Source organism: Loxodonta africana, chromosome 13 (genome assembly GCF_030014295.1).
Source record: "Loxodonta africana isolate mLoxAfr1 chromosome 13, mLoxAfr1.hap2, whole genome shotgun sequence".
NCBI lineage: Eukaryota > Metazoa > Chordata > Mammalia > Proboscidea > Elephantidae > Loxodonta > Loxodonta africana.
This window is the reverse complement of record NC_087354.1, coordinates 38,565,608-38,585,852: the sequence shown is the minus strand read 5'-3', so window position 1 is coordinate 38,585,852 and position 20,245 is coordinate 38,565,608. Positions and strand designations below refer to the sequence as shown.

General features: G+C 38.9%; 1 pseudogene; it reads left to right on the top strand.

Moving 5' to 3' along the window:
- Window positions 1-1,246: 1,246 nt before the first annotated feature.
- The window catches only part of LOC135233035 (NADH-ubiquinone oxidoreductase chain 5-like), a 35,005-nt pseudogene continuing 16,006 nt past the window's right edge, over window positions 1,247-20,245 (top strand).

The window sequence follows — 20,245 nt, the reverse complement described above, 5'->3', positions numbered from 1 at the left end:
AGAAAGTAAAGACTAAATTATATTGGAGAAAGCACCAGCAAATGTTTTGTGATCCAAGAGAGTACCAGGTTTTTATTAAAGTGAACTGCAGATAAGTAAAAAATTTAGCATGAACAGAGTTTGTCCTTGGGGGTGATGTCAGCAAAAATGGCAAAACTCCAAGGGCCTATCCCTTCACAGAAATAACCAGAAAAACTGGAAAAAACTGTTTGTCTTAGGCTGGGTTCTCTAGAGAAGCAAACCCAGTAAAGCATATAAGTATATATAGAGAGAGATTCATATCAAGAAAATGGCTCACACGGTTGTACAGACTACAATGTCCCATGTCTGTGGATCAGAATAGAGGCTTCTCCTGATTCACGTAGCCGCGGTGCTGACAAACCTAAGATGGGCAGGTCAGACAGCAGGGCTCCTGCTCACCGGTTGCAAAGATCAATGAATCCCAAGACCAGCAGGCAAGACTCTAGGTAAACCGCTAGCTAAATTTCCAAGAACCAGAAGTCAGATGAACAGGAGCCAGCTGCAGGATCCAGAATGAGCAAAAGCCTACAAGCCTTGCCAGAATGTCCACTTATATTCGATGCTGGCCACATGCCCAAGGAAATTCCCTTTCAACTGATTGGCTATTCACACCAGATCACATCATGGAGGTGTTCACATATATCAAATCTCATCATGGAAGTGATCACAACATCGTATGAATGCCAAACTACTGAGAGTCATGGTCCAGCCAAGCTGACACACAACCATCACACTGTTAGAACCAGTTTTATCAGAACTCTGGAAAAAATTGAAATTTTACAGCAACAAAGTGAATGCTTGGTATTTTAACTTATATTTGCCCACCCCCCTTGCTTCACAGTGATTTTAAATATGGCAGCCTGAGTTCCTGGTGTGGATTCCTGGTTGCAGAAGGAGCACAGTGGACCTTGTTCTTGAACAATTATCTTTTGTCTGTCTTGACCTCTCTGGGGACTCCCTGAAGGATTAACACAAAGGACTTACCTTTATTTTGCCTACCTCAGAACTCAGGGCAGAGAAATGGTTATGGAAGGCATTCCTGGAAAACACTGAAAGGCAAATTAAATAAATAAGCCTCTGCTGCCTGGGACAGAGGATATAAGTTGGGGCAAACAACAGACATACAGAAAAGCTGGGGAGGAAATGCTGGGGAGGAAGATACTTTGGAGAATAGGGACTTTGAAAAGCTTCCACATATTCTTGGGAATCTAGAAAACCACACAACATGGCCAGAATGGGATGTATGCTCAGAGAAGACTTGAGAAGACACTATCTCTCAGCTCTGGCTGACCTTCAAGCTCTGCACAAGCAGTAAGTAAAGGCAAAAGCAGAGCTGTAAACGTTGTGACTGAATATTTAAGGTGTGTCCCAACAGACACACAAAGCCTAGCTGTTTTTTTTTTTTTTTTGTCTCCAGGCACTTAAAAATATCTTTGTAAAATCACAAGCTGACCATTAAACAGAACAGACTTTAATGACCACACATGACAAAGATTATAATCCTTATAAAATTAGTTTAGAAAAGTCACTAGACAAACAACTACAACCCATAACAAGTAGTAAATACAAATCCTGGGGAGGGGGAGGAATATTATTTCCAGAGTTACCACATTACAATATTTGAAATGTCTTAACTTTCAACAAAAAATCATGAGCCATACAAAGCAAAAAAGAAATTAACAGAAATTGTCTCTGAAGAAGCTCTGATATTTGTCTTAAATATGCTCAAGGAACTAAAGGAACACATAGACAAAGAACTAAAGAAACCAGCAGAATGATGTCTCAACAAATAGAGAATATCAATAAAGAGTTAGAAATTAAAAAAAAGGAACCAAATACAAATTCTGGAGCTGAAAAGTACAATAACTGAAATAAAAAATTTGCTAGTAGACTTCAACAGTAGGTTTGAGCAGGTAGAAGAAAGAATAGCAAACTTGAAGACAGATTAATTGAGATTATCTAGTCTGAAGAGAAGAAAAATGAACAAAGACCTATGGGACATGGGATATCATAAGGCATACTAACCATATACATAATGGGAGTCCTAGAAGGAAAGGAGAGAAAGGAGCAGAAAGAATACTTGAAAAAATAATGCCCACAAATTTCTCAAATTTGATGTAGGCATGAATCTACACATCCAAGAAACTCAACGAACTCCAAGTAGGATAAACTCAAAAAGACCCACACCAAAACATAAAATAAAAAAAATTGTCCTTAAATGGGTTATTTGGCAGATATGGTTGGGGCAGGGGGAGAAGAATGACTGGAAAGTTGAAGAATTGGGTGGGAAGTGAGTGTGGTTGTGAAGAATTGAGAGTGAAGATGTGAGGGTCAGAGGCAAAAGGAAAAAGAGCCTTGTGCCCGTGGAGGTGAGCAAACAAAACAGAAATGAAAGCAGCACTGGGTAAGAGAAAAGTAGACAAATGGCTGGAGGAAAATCAGGGCCATTAAGAATATTTCTTTGCGATCAAGGAAATATTAGGGATAACTAGTTATGTATACTCAGTAAAATGGAAAGGAGAAGTAATTACACCATTCCTGAGAGAGGCATACCTATACGAAAGGTCACTAGGCTGACCCATTATTTTAAGAGGAATTTCCTAGGACAGTGTTCAGAGACTTATCCTAACTGGATACTGGTTGTCAACTGCAGTTCTAGCTTACAGGGGCATAGGAAATCTCCAGGAAAGCCAGGGTACAAGGGACAACACTGAGGGGGGAGTACCATTAGGAAACTCTATGATATTTCTTTCCTTTACAACTCTGTACAGAAGGTTGTAGCATTTCATAGGAAATTTTTTTTTTTATGTATAATTCAAGATTATTTTTGGTAGCAAAGAATAGAAAGTTTGCTATTACCATGTGGCAATAGCTTAAAAGAGTTTACAAATCATTCACCAGCTAGCTGTGAAACTGTGATTCTTGATGAATTATTATTTTGGAGGAATTTGCATTTTTTCATATTTTGCATGTGAAATAAATCTTTATTATCACATCACTTCCAACTTGGTGATACGCAACCACGCACTATTTAGGTTTTCCAGTTAAAAATAATGAGGATAGCTAACACTTGTTGAATGCTTCTTAAGTTCAAGGTACTTTACATGTATAGATTTATTTTATATTCAAACAATCCTTTGAAGTAGGTACCATTATTCTGCCCCACCCCCACCTCCCGGCCCCCATATTGTAGATGAAGAAACTGGGCACAAAGATTTTTGTGCAATGTCAAACATTCATTATGGGGTGGAATGTTCTCCTGTGGAATTGGGATTTGGACTCTAAAACATTCTGGTTCCAGGGCCTATGCTCTTAACCCCTATTCTCTCTGTCTCATATATATCAAAGGTATGAGTTCAGCGTTGCTTGGAAACTATTATACTTTGAGTGGTTGGTGACTTCAGTATATTTATATGTGGCACAATTTATATCAAAGTAGCTTTTGCCAGCAGCCACACAGCATGAAAATTGACTTGCTTCTATGAACATTGTAAAGAAAGAGGTTCATGCCGGTACACTCTGTGATAAGAAGGACTATTCCCTATAGAGGCCAGCTGTTATTATTCAAAAGACCACATAAGGTGGTATAATCTTAGTGAATTTACCAGGGTCTGACCCTCAGTCCTACAGCCTGAGAAGCCTCATCTGGTCAGTTAGCGTCCCAAGAAGTATTAGTCTAACAACCTCCAGGAGACTGATGCGTAAAACCAGAATGCAAATTTGTTAATTTACAATGAGATAAAACTGTCCCATAAACTAGCTGGTACCAGGATAATCAATGCATTTCCTTCCAGATGGGGGACCTAACTAGGAAACCAAATTATAATCAAAAGATTTCTTGGTGAACAACAAGTAGCTTAAATATTTCTTGGTGTTTTTTTTAAAAACAATATTGATCTATTTCAGAAGATCTGTAAGGATTTCATCAATAATAGCTGTCAGTCTTTAACTTATAAATAGCCTCCACCCTTGTGACCCACCAACAGGGGCTCTGGTGCCACAGAAACAGCTGTTAATAAACACGGGTATTTTAGAGAATCTGTGGGTTCAGAATTGAAGGGAAGAGTCTATGGGAAGTAGAATTGCTAAAGGGTGCTAATTACAAGGATAAGACTAAGAAGGATGGATTTGCCTGAGTGGGGACCTATTTACCTAAAATGTCTTTCCGTAACACTGCCCAAGGGGCTTTTTTTTTCCACTTCAGTTTGTTATGTTCCCAGAAATTTCACCAAATAGACATTGGTTTCTATTTTTCAAACATTCTCTTAAAACTATAAATATCTATGGAAGGCAGATAAACTTAGTGGCCTCCCTAATGTCCGCTCTCCATTGCCTACCTTCATTTTGCTAGAGACAATAATGTACTCAGCTTCAAGCAAAAACCATGACTAGTCGAAGCCAGCCATGATAATCCCATTCCCCTTTGCCAGTGATTATAAAGTGAAATCTCCTGAATTCAGGGAAAGTTCTTGCTTTCCTGATAAAGAGGACATAGATGGCTGGTACACCTCTTTTCCTTTTCTCTGTGCCTTGAATGCAAACATGATGCCAGGAGCTATAGCAGCCATCTTGCAGCCACGAGATAAGTATGAGGCTGAAAAACTAAAAACACAAAGGACCATAGAATAGAAGGATTGAAAGAGCCTGGGACGTTATTGAACCATTCTACTGAAAAACTGAGGGGACAACTGTAACCCTTGTAAAAGGAAAGCATTTGATTAAACCATTGCCTGCTATTCCATGGAAGGTTTATCGTATGTAAACTGGGGCTATAGTTTTAGAAGAAATGATAGGAAACATTTGGAATATTGCTATGTGTTGGTTACTTCTTGTGGCTTCCAGTATGATCCTACAGAAGAGGGGTGAACTCAAATTACTACTCAGGATGAAAGCAGAGAGGAAATGAATATGACTTTGCTGAAGAGTTACTTTGCCTTTATCTTGCCCTGTATGTTGACAAAAGAGCCCTATAAAGTGGAGTTTTGCAGGTATTAAGGGAAGTACCTCCCCACCCAAGGCTATTGTTAGAATTGTCTCAAGTCTATTTTAAGAAGTCAGAGGTCAGCTGCTAAGAGATGAGAATTTCCAGGCCTAAAGATTATTTCTAGAAATGTATTTTTGGCTCTAGTTACTCACACATGGAATTGATCTGAAGCAAACAGACTACAAGCTTGATACTTGGTGTGTGTGTATGTGTGTGTGGTGAAGATATACACAACAAAACATACAGCAGTTTAACAATTTCTACATGTACAATTCAGTGAAATTGATTACGTTCTTCAAGCTGTGTGATCATTTTCACTGTCTTCTTCCAAATTATCCACCACCAGGCACATACATTCAATGCACCCTAAGCAAAAACTCCCCCTTTCTCCCTCCCTTCCATTACTGGTAACCACTAGCAACTTTTGGTTTCTATATATTTGCCTATTTCATATAAGTGAGATCACACAGTATGTGTTCTTTTGTGACTAACATTCGCTCAGCAAGCTTGATACTTCTTTTTTTGAATTGAACTTTAGATGAAGGTTTACAGAACAATCAGTTTCTCATCAAACAGTACACACATTGTTGTATGACACTGGTTAACAACCCCATGACATATCAACATTCTCCCTTCTCAACCCGGGTTCCCTATTACCAGTTTTTCGGCTCCCTCCTACCTTCCAGTTCCTGCCCCAGGGACAGTGCGCCCCTTTAGTCTTGTTTTCTTCCATGGGCCTGTTCAGTCTTTGGCTGAAGGATGAACGTCAGGAGTCACCTCATTACTGAGCCAAAACAGTGTCCAGGGACCATACTCTCAGGGTTTCTCCAGTCTCTGTCAGGCCAGCAACTGCAGTCTTTCTTTTTGGGTTAGAATTTTGTTCTACATTTTTCTCCAGCTCTGTCCGGGACCCTCTATTGTGATCCCTGTCAGAGCAGTCAGTGGTAGCCGGGCACAATCTAGTTGTACTGGACCCAGTCTGGTGGAGGCCATGGTAGATGTGGTCTATTAGTCCTCTGGACTAATCTTTCCCTTGTATCTTTAGTTTTCTTCATTCTTCCTTGCACTCGAAGTGGTGAGACCTGTGGAGTATCCTAGATGGCCGCTCACAGACTTTTAAGACCCCAGGCACTACCCACCAAAGTAGAATGTAGAACATTTTCTTTATAAACTCTATTATGCCAAATGAGCTAGATGTTCCCTGAGACCATGGTCCCCAGAGCCCTCAGCCCAGCAATTTGGTCCCTCAGGAAGTTTGGAAGTGTCTATGGAGCTACGATGGCCCTGCCTTGTACAGGCTGTACTGGCTTCCCCAATATTGTGCACTGTCCTGCCCTTCACCAAGGTTACCGCTTATCTATCGTCTATTAAGTGCTTTTCCATCCCCATCCCTCCCCTCCCTCATATCCATCAAAGATTGTTTCTTTTTGTATGTAAACTTTTTCATGAGTTTTTACAGTAGTAGTCTCCTACAATATTTGCCGTTTTGTGACTGACTTATTTCACTCAGCATAATGTCCTCCAGATGCATCCATGTTATGAGATGCTTCACAGATTCATCATTGTTCTTTAGTGTTGGGTAATACTCTGTTGTGTATATGTACCACACTTTGTTTATCCATTCATCTGTTGATGAGCCTCTAGGTTGTTTCCATTTTTTTGCTATTGTGAACAATGCTGCAATGAACATGGGTGTACATATATCTTTTCGTGTGAACACTCTTATTTCTCTAGGATATATTCCTAGGAGTGGGATTAAACTTGATACTTTTTTGAGGGAATTATGTTCCAAAGCTAGCAAATAGTTGTGATCGTTTTTACCCTCCAAGTAATCCTCTATAGGCTACAAAAGCTGTGTAGCCCCTAGGAAGGACATCAACTTTGAAATCTACCTTAGTTATGGCCACAAAGCTGTAACTAGGAGCTGCCAGGTTAATTAACCAAGGAATTTACTTTATTGCCTACCAGGGAATCTTTGCGATTCCTGTCCAGCAAAATACGATACGATATATATTGTGGATCATTCGCCACTGTGTTCTTCCCATTATTTCCTTTTCTCAACGGGAATTTTTATTTAGGCTACTCTGTTCTTTCTCTTTCACCATTATATATACATACAGGGGTGTGGGTTATAGACAGATAATTTATCTTTAGCTATATAGATGACCAGACAAGAGTTGCCATATTCAGACTTGCCAGAGCAGACAGAAAATCACCCAGAGATCCTGCCTCAAGCTGGATTCCACAACTGGATGAGACATTGGGGTTGTCTTCCTTGAGGAAAGGTTGGATGTGTTCTGTTTAATACATATGTATAGGAAGAAGGTGTGTGTGTGTGTGTGTGTGTGTGTGTGTGTGTACCGGGTTGTGGACTATGGCAGACACTGTTGGTTGGCTAATCTAAGATGCATTCTTTACCTCCCCCATAAAAACTAGAAATCCTGTAGTGCCTGGGGTCTTAAAAGCTTGCAAGTGGCCATTCAAGGTACAATAATTGTCTCTATTCACTTGGAGCAACAGAGGAAGAAGGAGAGTCAGGAATAGCAGGATGTGGAATGAGTGGCTAGTTGCCACAGTGAACAACTGCCCCCTTTGTCATGAGACCAGAACTGGATGGTGCCCAGCTACCATTGTTGAATGTTTTGATCAGAGATTCAATAGAAGAAATCTGATCAAAAGGGGAAAAATACAGAACAGAGTATCAAATTTTCATGGACTCAGACTTTCTGGCACAATGGAGGCTAGATGAACTCCTGAAACTAGTGCTCTGAGATATTCTTTAAACCTTAGGCTGAAAACATCCCCTGAAGTCTTCTTAAAACCAAACAGTAGTTTAGCTTGACTAGTAAAGAATGTCAGCCTTGAGCATCATGTTCTTTTAGGATCTATCTCTGTGGGATTGAATTGATAATAGCAACTTGAAAGGTTAGATAGGAAACTTACAGGGCAGTGAGTTAGTGGAGGAGGACCAACTCAGAAAAAGGAGGTGAGAATTGTACGACTGGAAGAATGTAGTCAATGTCACTGAATACCCCATGTAGAAATTGTTGAATTGGTATATGTTCTGCTGTGTATATTCTCAACAACAGCAATAAAAATTAACTTATATTGGGGGAAAGAAACTAGAAATGCTAAACATTTGACTTTCCAGCCTTTCTTATTGCTACACTGGCCATATAATTGAACTCTAGCCCATGAGCCTGCTGGAGGGGGTTTTGTGGAAGGTTTTTCCTTTTTCTAATAAAAATGGTCAGACAGGGCAGAGATCACCACTGACCTCTTCTTGCCTTGATCTTAGATGTGATGCTTGGAGCTGCAGTTACCAGGTTGGAACCATTAGGCAAAAATAATGAAAATATTGATGGCATCATTGCCTAGTAAACCAGCCTTAGTAATCACCTACCTCAAGACTTCCTGTTTTGTGAGGGAAACGAACACATATTTGCTCATGCTGTTTTGAACTGGATTTTCTTTTACGTATAACCTAAACTGATAAGTTATAAATGTTATTCTTTCATACTACAATGTCTGGGATAAGTACTTTTCTTTTTTGAACATTTTATTGTACTTTAGGTAAAAGTTTACACAGCAAATTAGCTTCCCATTCAATAATTCATACACAAATTGTTCCATGACATTGACTGCAATCTCAGCAGTATGCCAACATTCTCCCTATTTCAACCCTGGGTTCCCTGTTTCCATTTGTCCGGTTTCCCCACCCCTCCCTACCTTCTTGTCTTTGCTTTTGGGCAAATGTTGCCCTTTTTGTCTCATATAGTTGATAGCTCTTAGGAGTATATTCCTTATGGGTATTATTGTTAATTTTATAGGGCAGTTTATTATTTGGCCTGAAAAGTGACCTCTGGGAGTGGCTTCAGTTCCAAGTTAGAAGGGCGTCTTAAGGTAATAGTCTCGGGGATTCCTACAGTATCTATCAGACAAGTAAGTGTGGTCTTTTTTATGAATTTGATTTTTGTTTTATATTTTTTCCCTTTCTAACTGGGACTTCTACGTGTACCTGGTTAGAGCAGTCAGTAGTGGTAGCCGGGCGCTATCTAGTTCTTCTGGTCTAGGCTAGAGGAGGCTGTGATACATCTGGGCCATTACTCTTTTGGACTAATTGCTTCCTTGTGCCTTTGATTTTCTTCATTCTCCTTTGCTCTAGCCGGGAAGAAACCAACAGTTGCATCTTATATGGCTGCTCGCAAGCTTTTAAGAGGGACTTTTCTTTTTAAGTCATGATGTTTTATTGGTAAATAACAGATACATGAAATGAACAAAAGATTTAAACACTTTTCATAATAGGCTGATTCACATGTAAAACTGTGTTACTGAAATGTTACTACTGACAGACATCTTCTCAATATGTGGCGCATTTTACTTTTTGAAATAGAAATATTGGCATAGCTTAGCACTGCGCTTTTAATATAATTAAGGAACACCTTCTGAAATTGTTTTCTCATGCTGAGTTGTATAGTAAGAAATGCTAAAAATTGCTACAACAAAATAAAAATCTTTAGAAAGAAATTGCTGAGTCCAGTAGAATATGTTCAATATAAAGTCTTGGCTTTTGTATAGAATAATCTTTTAGTTCTGCATCACGGACTGCTAGTGAATGTTTATTACTTCCAAGTGATGGTTTACTCTAAGTGCTTTATATCAGAATATGTGCTTTTGCTTCCAATTATTCTCTTAAATATTTTTGCTCATCATTTCAGAAAAAAATTTATTCCAAATTGTTGACTCAAGCATATGAAGTTTAAGATTTTGCTTTTCTATTTTTGCCTTTCTTAAAATTAATTAGTGGTGATAGCCATGTGTGCCAGCTTTTTATATCATAAGGAAATGCTTGTATACCAACCAACGAAAAATATGGGCCTAAGGAGACTAGACATGTTTCTTTGGCTTTATTTTTAGAAAAAACATAGTTTGCCTTCAAGAAAAGCTAGCTTTTTTGTTGTTACTTATTTGCATATTGACAGGATATGATCCAATTTTTTTTTTTTGCTTCACAGAAAATTATTTTAATCTGAAAGGTTTTTTATTGTTGTTTTTAAATTATAAAACCCAAAGCTTTCAAAAAAAATCTGAAAGAGCCCACCACCATAGATTCTATTATTCACCTCATCTAAGTAATATACACCAAGTGATTTTGGTGTGGTGAGATGTATTGATCTCCATTGTGATTTCTTGCATGCTTCAGACATAATAGTACTTTGCTTTCCTTACCTGAGGTACCTTGAATCAGCCTGACAAAAAGGTACTAAGAATGTAAGACTAGCAAAGCTAAAATATAAGTGGGAAATTCTTAAAAGTATCATAAGGATATTTTTAACCAACTGATTGAAAATTCTTTTTGGTCTATTTCTACTGAGATTTGAGCATTCTACAGAAAAGGTTTAAAACAAGGTTTCAAATTTTTGGTGCTTTTATTGATTTAAATACACTGTTATTTTTAAGAATATATTGCTATTAGAAGGAGCCCTCTTAACACAGTGGTTAAGCACCTGGCTGCTTACTGAAAGGTTGCTGGTTCGAACCCACCAGCCACTCCGTGGGAGAAAGATGTGGCAGTCTGCATCCGTAAAGATTACAGCCTTGGAAACCCTGTGGGGCAGTTCTACTCTGTCCTACAGAGTCGCTATGAGTCAAAATTGACTCAAGGGCAATGGGTTTAGGTTTTTTATTATTAGGGGGATGATTGTTATGACTATCACGTTCTTTTTTTTAATTGGTGATTCTCCTCTCTTTTTTTTTTATGGTTGTCCTCTTTTGCTGGCTTCTCTTAAAGTGTTCGTGATAAACAGGTACCCATTTTCTATCTATAGGAAGCAGTATTGATAAGTGGATACCTTCCTCTTCAGCATATTCTCACACCATGCTCTGCTCCAACTGCCCTGGACTTTTAGTACAGATATCCTTATCTGAGCGTTTACTATCCACATTCACACAGTTATGAAATTGCAAGAGTAGCTAAAGTTACAATGAATACTCACTAATGAACAACCCACTTAAAACTCAATTGTCCTTCATACATGTGTTCCTGTCTGGCTTAGAGGCATTGTTGATCCACCTTTTTCTTATTATTAGAAACTTATATAAAACACAAATACAGTACACAGAGATTTCATGGTAAAATTGCAGATCTTGAAAAAATTAAAGATTGATGATGAAAATTATTTTGGTGAACTCAAATCACACACAAAACCAATGACAGATAAGGATCTGGCAAAGTTAGGCCTTAGCACTTGAAGAAAAGAAAAATGACAAAAATGATGACATTCTCAGCTCTTAGAAGAGGCCCTTGAGAAAATCAACAATCTCAAATGTTTTTAAAAATAAAACTTTCTTTATGATTGTGATATGGAAACCAGACATTAGATGAGTCTGTTTATATATAACACAATTTATCAGAAAAATTATGCCCAAACCCCAACTTGATTTGTTCATTTCTCAGCATTACCACCTAGTTGAAACTATAACCAAAATCTCTTAAACATAAGTTAAAATAAACTTACCAAAGTTCTCACCAATTTATATATGAAATTCTGGTCCCTGTTTAAAGTGAACTAAGTTTACATGGCTCTTCTCTAGTATCAGTTATCCTCAGAGAAGGAGGATCATATATACATTCTATACCTAGAATATTTAAGAATTTTATATATTCTACATCTGAGATTTTGAGACTATATTTACATATTCCATTTATCACAGTAAATCCATAAAAATAAATACATATAGTCTATTTACTGTGGCAAATTCCCAAAAATTCCAAGTATAGGATGCTCTCTTGCCTAGTTAACTTGTGCATATTCTCTAGGTCTTGACATCTTCAAGAAAGCATCCTCTGACTAGGTCACAGTTATAATTTTAAATCTGTGTATGATTATTTTATTAATATCTGTCTCTTCCATAATCTCTAAGATCCACAAGGCAAGAACCTTTTTGGATTTGTTCATCATTTTGTATCCCCTGTGCCTAGAACAGTACCTTGTATGCAGTAGGCACTCAAAAATATATTTTGAACCAATGACAAATGGATAGGGTGCCATCTGGTGCAAGGCAGACAGACCTAGGTTTTAAATCTTGGTTCTACGCTTACAACTTGGTCTTGGGCAAATCCACTCAACCTCTCTTAGCCTCAATTTTCCTCTCTGTGAAATGAAGATAATCCCTACATTATAAGATTTTTCTAAAGGACTGTATAATGTATATGAGGGAGCCCTGGTGGCGCAGTGGTTAAGTATTCTGCTGCTAACGAAAAAAAGGCCGGCAGTTCAAACCTACCAGCCATTCCTTGGAAACCCAGTGGGACAGTTCTACCCTGTCCTGCAGGGTCGCTATGAGACAGAATCAGCTCAACGGCAACATTTTTTGTTTGTTTGTTTAATGTATATAAGGAGTCCTGGTGGTATAGTGGTTAAGAGCCTGGCTGCTAACCGAAAGATTGGCAGTTCAAATACACCAGCTGCTCGTTGGAAACCCTATGGGGCAGTTTCTACTCTATCCTAAAGGGTTGCTATGACTGGCATGCAGTAGATAATAAATAGTAGTCATTGTTATTAATTAACATGGATATTAATTTCAATCACATTGGAACATTTTTTTGGCTTTGATTTTATGTTCATAAAAAATTGAGGGAAGAGCTAAGATGGCGGAATAGATAGATGCTTCCATCAAGCCCTCTTTACAACAAAGACCCGAAAAAACAAGTGAAACGAGTATATTTGTGACAAGCTGGGAGCCCTGAGCATCAAAGGCAGGCTTAGACAATGAACTGAGGGGCAGGGGAAGGAAGAGACCGTTCAGAAGAGGAGAGGAGTTACCAGACCTAAATCACGGGGACCCCTCAGGCACCATTCCCAGAGTGGCGGCGGCGGGCTGGCACTAGCCTTCGGCCGCAGTTTCCTCAGGGAGAAGCAGCCAGCCACACATCCCACTCACACCTCCGGGACCTGAGGAGAACGCAGTTTCCTCAAGGAGAAGCAGCAGCCACACAGCCCACTCACACCTCCGGAAACTAAAGAGAAGGGCACTCTCGGCAAAAGCTAAGTACTTGTGTATATTTTACCGTGCTCCCCCGCCACCCCCAAGCCTGCTTCAGCGGCTGAATCCCTAGGCCTGAGATAGACCCTGGTGAGCACCTGGAGCAGTCCTCCTGGCCTTGGGGAAGGAAAAAATTTGCAACTGGGGGGAAAAGATAAGTTGCTAGCTCCATTAACTGGGGGAGCTCAGGACAGAAGCTGCTCCTGTCCAGGCATAAACCATCCGTGGACCTTGAGTACCTTTCCCTTCTGTATGGACCTGTGTGGGCCTATTTCGGGACAACAGACCCTTGTTGGCAAACTCCAACCATTTCAGCTGTGTGGTGGAGAGGTGGCTATTTGATGTCTGACATTGCTTTGCCTATTAAACAAGGTCCTCACCTACCCACAACAGGGACCTAAGGACTGGTGGCTCCACTTGGGTTGCCCAGCCACCCGCAACAGGGGTCCAGGGATAACTGGTACATCCCAGGCCTTACAGCAAAAACTTTGGGTGCCCACAGTCCCTCTGCAGAGCCCACCCACCAGCACGCTCTAGGGAACAGAGACACGCTTTCCTCAGAGACACTTGGGGGTCAGTTCTCAGCCCTCTGCCTTGTAAAGAGCATGACTCCCTGCTGCATTCAGATACGGGTATATACACCAATCACCCCTGCCCCTCTAAAACTGTAGGACAGAGCCTGTACCACACACTTGATATCAGCTACCTGGAAACCTGAGCTGAATTCATACAAGAAAACTGAATGGACTCCTAGACTGATATACCTGATAACAGCTCTAGCCAGCTGGGACAGGACATCAGAGCTCCAAAGGCAAAAATAATCAAGCTAGCTCACTCAAGCAACCCATGGGGTATACCAAAACAAAACAAAGCAAGCAGCTACGACATAGTAAACAAGCATAAACTAATACAATAACTTATAGATGGCTCAGAGACAACAGTCAATATCAAGTCACATAAAGAAACAGGCCATGATCACCTCAACAGGCTCTCAAAACAAAGAATCCAGGGATCTTTTAGATGAAAGTGCATTCCTGGAATTACCAGATGCAGAATACAAAAGTTTAATACACAGAACCCTTCAAGACATCAGGAAGGAAATGAGGCAATACTCACAACAAGCCAAGGAACACACAGATAAAGCAACTGAACAAATCAGAAAGATTATTCAGGGACATAATGTGAAGTTTAATAAGCTGGAAAAATCCATAGACAGCAATCAGAAATTCAGAAGATTAACAATAAAATTACATAATTAGATAACTCAATAGAAAGCTAAAACCTACTGCAAAAAGCTAGAGGAGCAGAACTGAGCAACTAGAAGTTAGAATTTCTGAACTCGAAGATAAATCACTTGGCACTAATATATTTGAAGAAAAATCAGATAAAAGAATTTTAAAAAATGAAGAAACCTTAAGAATCATGTGGGACTCTATCAAGAGAAATAACCTACGAGTGACTGGAGTACCAGAACAGGGAGGGATAACAGAAAATACAGAGAAAACTGTTGAGGATTTGTTGGCAGAAAACTTCCCTGATATTGTGAAGGATGAGAAGATACCTATCCAAGATGCTCATCAAACTCCACATAAGGTAGATCTTAAAAGAAAGTCACCAAGACATATTATAATCAAGCTTGCCAAAACCAAAGATAAAGAGACAATTATAAGAGCAGCAAGGGATAAAAGAAAAGTCACCTAAAAGGGAGAGCCAATAAGAGTAAGCTCAGACTACTCGGCAGAAACCACACAGGCAAGAAGGCAATGGGATGAAATATTTAAAAAACTGAAGGAAAAAAATTGCCTGCCAAGAATCATATATCCATCAAAACTGTCTCTGAAATATGAAGGTGAAATTAAGACATTTCTAGATAAACACAAGTTGAGGGAATTCGTAAAAACCAAACCAAAACTACTAGAAATACTAAAGGGAGTTCTTTGGTTAGAAAATCAATATCGGGTATCGACCAAGACTAGAACACTGGGCAGAGCAACCAGAAGTCAACCCAGACAGGGAAATCCAAAACAAAACAAAGCAAGATTAAAAAAAAAAAAACAGAAGCCCAACGCAGGATAACGGCAATGTTATCATACAAAAGAAGACAACATTAAAATAATAAAGAGGGACTAAGAAATGTAATCATACACCTTCCATATGGAGAGGAAGATACGGCGATACAAAGAAATAAAAGTTACTTATAAATTTAGAAAAATAAGGGTAGATAACAAGGTAACCACGAAGGAAACAAATTATCCTACTCATCAAAATAAAATACAAGGGAAAAATACAGACTCAGCAGAAACAAAATCAACAACAACAAATAGGAGGAAAGGACAATATATAAAGAAAATACACTCAGCACATAAAATCAAGTGGGAAAAAGAAACTGTCAACACATAAAAAAAAAAAAAAGACATCAAAATGATAGCACTAAATTCATACCTATCCATAATTACCCTGAATGTAAATGGACTAAATGCACCAATTAAAGAGACAGAGAGTGGCAGAATGGATTAAAAAAAAGATCTGTCTATATGCTGCCTACAAGAGACACACCTTAGACTTAGAGACACAAACAAACTAAAACTCAAAGGATGGAAAAACTATATCAAGCAAACAACAATCAGAAAAGATCAGGAGTGGCAATATTAATTTCTGACAAAATAGACTTTAAAGTTAAATCCATCATAAAAGATAAGGAAGGACACTATATAATGATTAAAGGGACAATATACCAAGAAGATATAACCATATTAAATATTTATGCACCCAATAACAGGGCTGCAAGATACATGAAACAAACTCTATCAGCATTAAAAAGTGAGATAGACAGCTCCACAATAATAGTAGGAGGCTTTAATACACCACTTTCGGTGAAGGACAGAACATCCAGAAAGAAGCTCAATAAAGACACAGAAGATCTAAATGCCATAATCAACCAACCTGACCTCATAGCCATATACAGAACACCCAACAGCAACCAACTATACTTTCTTTTCTAGTGCACGTGGAACATTCTCTAGAATAGACCTCATATTAGGTCATAAAGCAAGCCTTAGCAGAATCCAAAACACTGACATATTACAAAGCATCTTCTCTGACCATAAGGCCATAAAAGTGGAAATCAATAACAGGAAAAGAAATCAAACACTTGGAAACTGAACAATACCCTGCTCAAAAAAGACTGAATTATAGAAGACATTAAGGATGGAATAAAGAAATTCAGAGAATCCAATGAGAATGAAAACATTTTCTATCAGAACCTTTGGGACACAGCAAAAGCAGCGCTCAGAGACCAATTTATATGAATAAACGCACACATCCAAAAAGAAGAAAGGGCCAAAATCAAAGATATCCCTACGAATTGAACAAATAGAGAGAGAGCAACAAAAGAAACCCACAGGCACCAGAAGAAAACAAATAATAAAAATTAGAGCTGAACTAAATGAAATAGAAAAGAGAAAAACAATAGAAAGAATTAACAAGACCAAAACCTCGTTTTTGAAAAACTCAACAAAATTGATAAACCATTGGCCAAAGTGACAAAAGAAAAACAGGAGAGGAGGCAAATAACCCGAATAAGAAATAAGAGGGGCAATATTACAACAGACCCAACTGAAATTAAAAGAATCATATCAGATTACTAAGAAAAACTATACTCAAATTTGAAAACCTAGAAGAAATGGATGAATTCCTAGAAACACACTACCTACCTAAACTAACACAAACAGAGGTAGAACAACTAAATAGACACATAACAAAAGAAGAGATTGAAAAGGTAATCAAAAAAACTCCCAACAAAAAAAAACCCTGGTCTGGACAGATTCACTGCCGAGTTCTACCAAACTTTCAGAGAAGAGTTCACACCACTACTACTAAAGGTATTTCAGAGCATAGAAAAGGATGGAATACTGCCAAACTCATTTTATGAAGTCACCGTATCCCTGATACCAAAACCAGGTAAAGACACCACGAGAAAATTACAGACCTATATCCCTCATGAATGTAGATGCAAAAATCCTCAACAAAATTCTAGCCAATAGAATTCAACAACATATCAAAAAAATAATTCACCATGACCAAGTGGGATTCATACCAGGTATGCAAGGATGGGTCAACATTAGAAAAACAATTAATGTAACCCACCACATAAATAAAACAGAAGAATCACATGATTTTATCAATTGATGCAGAAAAGGCATTTGACAAAGTTCAACGCTCATTCATGATAAAAACTCTCAGCAAAATACAAATAGAAGGAATATTTCTCAACATAATAAAGGGCATTTATACAAAGTCAACAGCCAACATCACCCTAAATGGAGAGAGCCTGAAAACATTCCCATTGAGATCAGGAACCAGACAAGGATGCCCTTTATCACCACTCTTACTCAACATTGTGCTGGAAGTCCTAGCCAGAGCAATTAGGCTAGATAAAGAAATAAAGGGCATCCAGATTGGCAAGGAAGAAGTCAAAGTATCTCTATTTGCAGATGACATGATCGTATACACAGAAAACCCTATGGAATCCTCCAGAAAACTACTGAAACTAATTGAAGAGTTCAGCAGAGTATTGGGATACAAGATAAACATAAAAAAATCAGTTGGATTCCTCTACACCAACAAAAAGAACATCAAAGAGGAAATCACCAAATCAATGCCATTTACAGTAGCCCCCAAGAACAAAAAATACTTAGGAATAAATCTTACCAGAGATGTAAAAGACTTATACAAGGAAGACTACAGTACATTTCTGCAAGAAACCAAAACAGTCTAACATAAGTGGAAGAACATACCTTGCTCGTGGATAGGAAGACTTAACATAAAAATGTCTATTCTACCAAAAGCAAGTCTATACATTTAATGCAATTCCGATCCAAATCCCAAGGACATTCTTTAATGAGATGGAGAAATAAATCACCAATTTCATATGGAAGGGAAAGAGGCCCCAGATAAATAAGGCATTACTGAAAAAGAAGAACAAAGTGTGAGGCCTTACTTTACCTGATTTTAGAACCTATTACACCGCCACAGTAGTCAAAACAGCCTGGTACTGGTACAACAACAGATACATGGACCAATGGAACAGAATTGAGAATCTAGACATAAATCCATCCAACTGCTCCATATGAGCAGTTGGTATTTGACAAAGGCCCCAAAACAGTTAATTGGGGGAAAAGACAGTCTTTTTAACAAATGGTGCTGGCATAACTGGATATCCATCTGCAAAAAAATGAAACAAGACCCATACCTCACTCCATGCACAAAAACTAACTCAAAATGGATCAAAGGCCTAAATATAAAATCTAAAACCATAAAGATCATGGAAGAAAAAATAGGGACAGAGTTAGGAGCCCTAATACACGGCATAAACAGTATAGAAAACATAAAGAACATAGAAGAAAAACTAGATAACTGGGAGCTCCTAAAAATCAAACACTTATGCTCATTGAAAGACTTCGCCGAAAGAGTAAAAAGACTACCTACAGACTGGGAAAAAGTTTTTAGCTATGACATTTCTGTTGAGTGCCTGATCTCTAAAATCTACGTGATACTGCAAAACCTCAACTGCAAAAAGACAAATAACCCAATTAAAAAATGGGCAAAAGATATGAATAGACACTTCACTGAAGAAGACATTCAGGTAGCTAACAGATATATGAGGAAATGTTCAGAATCATTAGCCATTAGAGAAATGCAGATCAAAACTACAATGAGATTTCATCTCACTCCAACAAGGCTGTCATTTAATCCAAAGAAACACAAAATAATAAATGTTGGAGAGGCTGTGGAGAGACTGGACCACTTCTACACTGCTGGTGGGAATGTCAAATGGTACGACCACTTTGGAAATCGATTTGGCACTTCCTTAAAAAGTTAGAAATAGAACTACCACACAATCCAGCAATCCCACTCCTTGGAATATATCCTAGCGAAATAAGAGCCTTTATACGAACAGATATATGCACACCCATGTTTGCTGCCAGCAGTGTTTACAAAAGTAAAAACATGGAAGCAACCAAGGTGCCCTTCAATGGATGAATGGATAAATAAATTATGGTATATTCACACAATGGAATACTATGCATCGATAGAGAACAGTGATGAATCTGTGAAACATTTCATAACATGGAGGAACCTGGAAGGCATTATGCTGAGTGAAATTAGTCAGTTGCAAAAGGACAAATATTGTATAAGACCACTATTATAAGAACTAGAGAAACAGTTTAAACTTAGAAGAAAACATTCTTTTGTGGTTACGAGAGGGGGAGGGAGGGAGGGTGGGAGAGGGGTATTCACTAATTAGATAGTAGATAAGAACTACTTTAGGTGAAGGGAAAGACAGCACACAGTACAGGGGAGGTCAGCACAGTTGGACTAAACCAAAAGCAAAGAAGTTTCCTGAATAAACTGAATGCTTCCAAGGCCAGTGTAGCAGGGGCAGGGGTCTGGGGACCATGGTTTCAGGGGACATCTACGTCAATTGGCATAATAAAATCTATTAAGAAAACATTCTGCATCCCACTTTAAAGAGTGGCGTCTGGGGTCTTAAACGCTAGCAAGCAGCCATCTAAGATGCATCAATTGGTCTCAACCCGCCTGGATCAAAGGAGAATGAAGAACACCAAGGACACAAGGTGATTACGAGCCCAACAGACAGAAAGGGCCACATGAACCAGAGACTACATCATCCTCAGACCAGAAAAACTAGATGGTGCCCGGCTACACCCGATGACTGCCCTGACTAGGAACACAACAGAGAATCCCTGAGGGAGCAGGAGAGCAGTGGGATGCACACCCCAAATTCTCATAAGACCAGACTTAATGATCTGACTGAGACTGGAAGGACCCCGGTGGTCATGGCCCCCAGGCCTTCTGTTGCCCCAGGACAGGAACCATTCCCAAAGCCAACTCTTCAGACATGGATTGGACTGGACAATGGGTTGGAGAAGGATGCTGGTGAGGAGTGAGCTTCTTGGATCAGGTGGACACTTGAGACTATGTTGGCATCTCCTGCCTGAAGGGGAGATGAGAGGGTGGAGGGGGTTAGAAGCTGGCGAAAAGGACATGAAAAGAGAGAGTGGAGGGAGAGAGCGGGCTGTCTCATTAGGGGGAGAGTAATTGGGAGTGTGTAGCAAGGTATATATGGTTTTTTGTGTGAGAGACTGACTTGATTTGTAAACTTTCACTTAA